Below are 5,540 nucleotides of genomic sequence, written 5' to 3' on the forward strand. Positions count from 1 at the left end.
TCCAAGAAGTTGTTAAGGGAGTGCTATATCAGGAAAATTAAATAGAGACACACAGAAATAAGGTTCAAGAACTAAGAAAATAGCCAACTTAATAACAGGGACAAGTCTGGAGTTGAATATTATATCCCAGAATTTAATCAGGAAAATTGAATGACAACAGAAGATAAAGAACACGAAACTGATTTGGTGAAATAGAATATTATGACTTTTGACTAAAACATTGCTTTTTTGTCCCCTTTTAAAGATTTGTGTCCTGTCTTGAGCTGTCGATAGGTTTATGTACCTACCATTTTAACAGAATCCTAACCTGTTTCCTGGCTTTAAGTTTTAAGCAAAGTTCCTTAGCATTTCTTTGATTTAAGTTAAAACTGCTTTTCTTGAAATTACCAAGTGAACTTGCTATTGAAAGTAGTTAGATTATTTAAGAAATTGTGTGATCAATACAATGTGGGAGGAAAGGAATGGAAGACAACTGCAGACACCAGAGATAATGTGAGAAGAGGGTGGGAAAGGACAGAGGGTCAGAAATAGGGATATATACACACACACACACACACACACACACACACACACATATATATATATATATATATATATATACACACACACACATACACATACACACACACACACACATATATACATGAAACTACAAATGGGAAATTCTTGATGATAGCATGCATTATTAAGCCACTATGCATTATATTCTGGATGGGAAATCACATTTTGTTTGTTGTGACAATGCTTAAGGAATGAATGTAAATTAAGTTAAAAAACAGTTTCAGAAAAAAAATTTTCAGAAGTAAATTACAGGACACTTGTGACTAGATTCTAGCTTTGTCCATATTTTTAGTTTAACATATTTTGTGAATCAATAAAATATGGAAAAAAAGTTTAGTATGGAAGGGAGAGAGGGGAAAGGAAAAAAAAGTAAAAGTATGCTTAATTGACAAAAAAATGAGAAGCTCTTTGCTGATAAGTTATAGAGTAATATCTTTGGCTTGACTGACATGCATAGTATTTGTGCTGGAAAAAGAAATGTTGTACACTGTAAAGATGTGATTAAGTGTAAATAAATAAATTCATTAAAAAGAAAGAAATACTGGAGGACACAGATATGGTTTATTACCTGTTGATGACGACGTGTATAGTATTCTCAACTGGATTAGTCTGAGACATATTTCATGTTGGGTAAAGTCTTTTTACAAGCAAAATGAGAAATAGTGATTGACTGTTTTAAAAAATAATTGGAATAATAATAATAATGACGATGATGGGGAAAAATAATAAAAAGCTATTGGATAATGCAATGGGGATTTTAATCTCTCTGTATTAACTGATATGCATGGTATTCCTTCTGGAAAAAGAAATGTAATACACTGGAAAGTTACATGTGATTCAATGTAATATAAACAAGATTATGATAATAAATTAATAAATTAAAGATAAATAAATAAAGTTAAATAAAATAATTCTTTATAAAAAAAAAGAAAAGAAAAGAAGGAACCAGCAGTTAGCATAATGGCTATGTCGCTGGACTCCCACGTAGTCGACCGTGGTTCACGTCCCGGACCCGGTGGCTTAAAACTCACGCCAGGCGCGTGTGCGTGTGTGCCCAAGATCCCGAGAGGAGAATGGAGGAGAAGGGATTGCGGCGTGACCATCCCCCCTGTGGGGTGATTTCTCACTTTCTGTCGCTCTGTCTCTCACTGTCTGTCTGGCGAGTGCACGCACCCTATAGTGAAAATCTCTCCAAAAAAAAGAAAAAAAAGAAAAGGAATATCGAGAAAACAATAGTTACCAGGACTCAAGGATCAAAATAGCATCTGGCAGCCTTGAGGGGCTTGTTTTTGAAGAGAGCCTTGCATATCTGCAGAATGATGAAGTCTCACTAGGAATTTCAAGCTAATTACTGAGGATGTTCAGGGCAAACACTTCCTTACTAACTTCATGGCATGGATCTTACCTGGGACAAATGTATCCCATGGTCAAAAAATAGTAGACCATGATTTAAGATCATGTTGATGTCAAGACTACCGATGGTTATTTCTTCATCTCTTCTTGGCTGGGTTTACTAAAAGATGCAACAATCAGATATAGAAGACCTCTTATGTTCAGCATCAGCAGGTCTGCCAAATCCCAAAGAAGATGACGGAAATCATGAACCGGGAGGTGCAAATGACTTGACAGAAGTGGTCAACTAACTAATTCCAGATGACACTAGAAAAGACGTAGAAAAGGCTTGTCAATCTATGTATCCTCTCTCCATGATGTCTTTGTCAGAAAAATCAAAATGCTAAAGAAGCCCAGGTTTGAACTGGGAAAACTCATGGAGCTCCATGATGAAGGTAGTAGCTCTGGAAAAGCTACTGGGGATGAGACGGGCACTAAAGATGAACATGCAGATGGTTCAATAGGAACAACCAGTCTAAGAATAAGTTTAAAGTTCAGACTTTTTTAAAAAGAGATTTTTGTTATAGGGTGCAAGTGCTTGCCAGAGACAGAAAGAGAGATGGAAAGCAAGAAATCAACCCCAACAGGACAGGGCCACACCACATTCCCTTCTCCTCCATTCTCCTCTCGGGATATTGGGCACACATACACTTGCACCAGTGTGAGTTTCAAGTCTCCAGGTTCAGGACTCAAACCACGGTAGGCTGCATGAGAGTCCAGCAACATAACCATTATACCATCTGCTAGTCCCTAAAGTTTAGACTTTAAAAAAAATTATTTGTTTATTTTTACTTATTGTTATTATTACTATTTTTTAATTCGACCAGCGAGAGACAGAGAGGGAAAGTGAGAAGGCAAACCACCAGATCTGGGAGTCAGACCGTTGTTACCCACGTGGGAGTCCAGTGCCTTAAGTACCATGCCACCTATCAGCCCCAAGTTCAGACTTTAAATAGTGATAAATAAAAAGTCCTTTTTGTGATCCCCCAAAACAAAACAAAAGACCAGGGATGCTGCTAAATAGCCTACGATGAACAGAATACCCTTCAACAAAGAATTATTCCGCTTCAAATGGCAACAATACCCATTTGAGAAGTCCTGGTTTAGAAAAGAATGAACAATGTAGTTAGACCAGGACCAGTACCATTTCATGAAATTGGCAGTAATGGAAAAGGAAAGTGAGATACGAATTTGTTATATATGGAGTAAGGAAAGGATGAAACTCAAATCCTGTGGGTAATCTTTAGGGGGGGAAAAAAAAGTAGAAAAAGACAAGTAGGGGCAGCAGATGTCATAACAGTTATATCGCTGGACTCCCACATGGTCGACCGTGGTTTGAGCCCCAGACTTGGTGGTTTGAAAATCACACCGGGTGTATGCCCAAAGTCCTGAGAGAAAAATGGAGGAGAAGGGACTGTGGCATGGTCATCCCTCGGGGTGATTTCTCATTTTTCCTGTTACTGTTTCTCTCTCTCTCTCTCTCTCTCTCTTTCTCTCTCTCTCTCTCTCTCTCTCTTTCTGGTGAGCATATGTGCTCCAAGGCAAAAACCTCAAGGAAAAAACCCCCAAAAAAAAAAAAAAAAAAAAGACAAGTACAAGACAATGGAAATAAAAGGATGTTCAATTCAAAAAATTTTCTATGAAGATAGGAAAATGAAATGCAAAGCTGAAATACCAGAATTAGCCTTGGGGCCAGTCAGGTGGCATGGTGGATGATTAAGGCAACTAGATCCTATATGTCTGACTGCATGGTTCAAGTTCTAGACCCGGTAGCTTGGACAACACTTTCATGAACCGGGAGGTGCAAATGACTTGACAGAAGTGGTCAACTAACTAATTCCAGATGACACTAGAAAAGACGTAGAAAAGGCTTGTCAATCTATGTATCCTCTCTCCATGATGTCTTTGTCAGAAAAATCAAAATGCTAAAGAAGCCCAGGTTTGAACTGGGAAAACTCATGGAGCTCCATGATGAAGGTAGTAGCTCTGGAAAAGCTACTGGGGATGAGACGGGCACTAAAGATGAACATGCAGATGGTTCAATAGGAACAACCAGTCTAAGAATAAGTTTAAAGTTCAGACTTTTTTAAAAAGAGATTTTTGTTATAGGGTGCAAGTGCTTGCCAGAGACAGAAAGAGAGATGGAAAGCAAGAAATCAACCCCAACAGGACAGGGCCACACCACATTCCCTTCTCCTCCATTCTCCTCTCGGGATATTGGGCACACATACACTTGCACCAGTGTGAGTTTCAAGTCTCCAGGTTCAGGACTCAAACCGCGGTAGGCTGCATGAGAGTCCAGCAACATAACCATTATACCATCTGCTAGTCCCTAAAGTTTAGACTTTAAAAAAAATTATTTGTTTATTTTTACTTATTGTTATTATTACTATTTTTTAATTCGACCAGCGAGAGACAGAGAGGGAAAGTGAGAAGGCAAACCACCAGATCTGGGAGTCAGACCGTTGTTACCCACGTGGGAGTCCAGTGCCTTAAGTACCATGCCACCTATCAGCCCCAAGTTCAGACTTTAAATAGTGATAAATAAAAAGTCCTTTTTGTGATCCCCCAAAACAAAACAAAAGACCAGGGATGCTGCTAAATAGCCTACGATGAACAGAATACCCTTCAACAAAGAATTATTCCGCTTCAAATGGCAACAATACCCATTTGAGAAGTCCTGGTTTAGAAAAGAATGAACAATGTAGTTAGACCAGGACCAGTACCATTTCATGAAATTGGCAGTAATGGAAAAGGAAAGTGAGATACGAATTTGTTATATATGGAGTAAGGAAAGGATGAAACTCAAATCCTGTGGGTAATCTTTAGGGGGGGAAAAAAAAGTAGAAAAAGACAAGTAGGGGCAGCAGATGTCATAACAGTTATATCGCTGGACTCCCACATGGTCGACCGTGGTTTGAGCCCCAGACTTGGTGGTTTGAAAATCACACCGGGTGTATGCCCAAAGTCCTGAGAGAAAAATGGAGGAGATCCCTCTTTTTGGGGGGGCAATGTGCGCCAAGGCAAAAACTCTCAAAAAAAAAAAAAAAAAAAGACAAGTACAAGACAATGGAAATAAAAGGATGTTCAATTCAAAAAATTTTCTATGAAGATAGGAAAATGAAATGCAAAGCTGAAATACCAGAATTAGCCTTGGGGCCAGTCAGGTGGCATGGTGGATGATTAAGGCAACTAGATCCTATATGTCTGACTGCATGGTTCAAGTTCTAGACCCGGTAGCTTGGACAACACTTGTGTGTACATGCCCAAAAACCTGGGAGGAGAAGGGATTGCGGTATGGAGGCATGACCATACCCCCAGTAGGGGGTGATTTCTCACTTTCTCTCTCTCTCTGTCTCTATCTCTGGTTAGCACTCATGCCCTATAGGAAAAACTTAAAAAAAAAAAAAAAAAAGGAATTAGCCTTGGATAGGAGAAAGGCTACCCTTCCCCTGAAACAAGTAAGAAAGAAGAAGTAACTGTACAAAAGATTAGGTTTCTTAGCTTGGGGTAAGGAGGGATGACTTGCTCATTGAATGACCTTAAGTTTTCCCTAAATATATATATATGTTTTTTTTTTTGGAGAG

The sequence above is a fragment of the Tupaia chinensis genome, unplaced genomic scaffold (genome assembly GCF_000334495.1).
Source record: "Tupaia chinensis unplaced genomic scaffold, TupChi_1.0 Scaffold000063_1, whole genome shotgun sequence".
Classification (NCBI taxonomy): domain Eukaryota; kingdom Metazoa; phylum Chordata; class Mammalia; order Scandentia; family Tupaiidae; genus Tupaia; species Tupaia belangeri.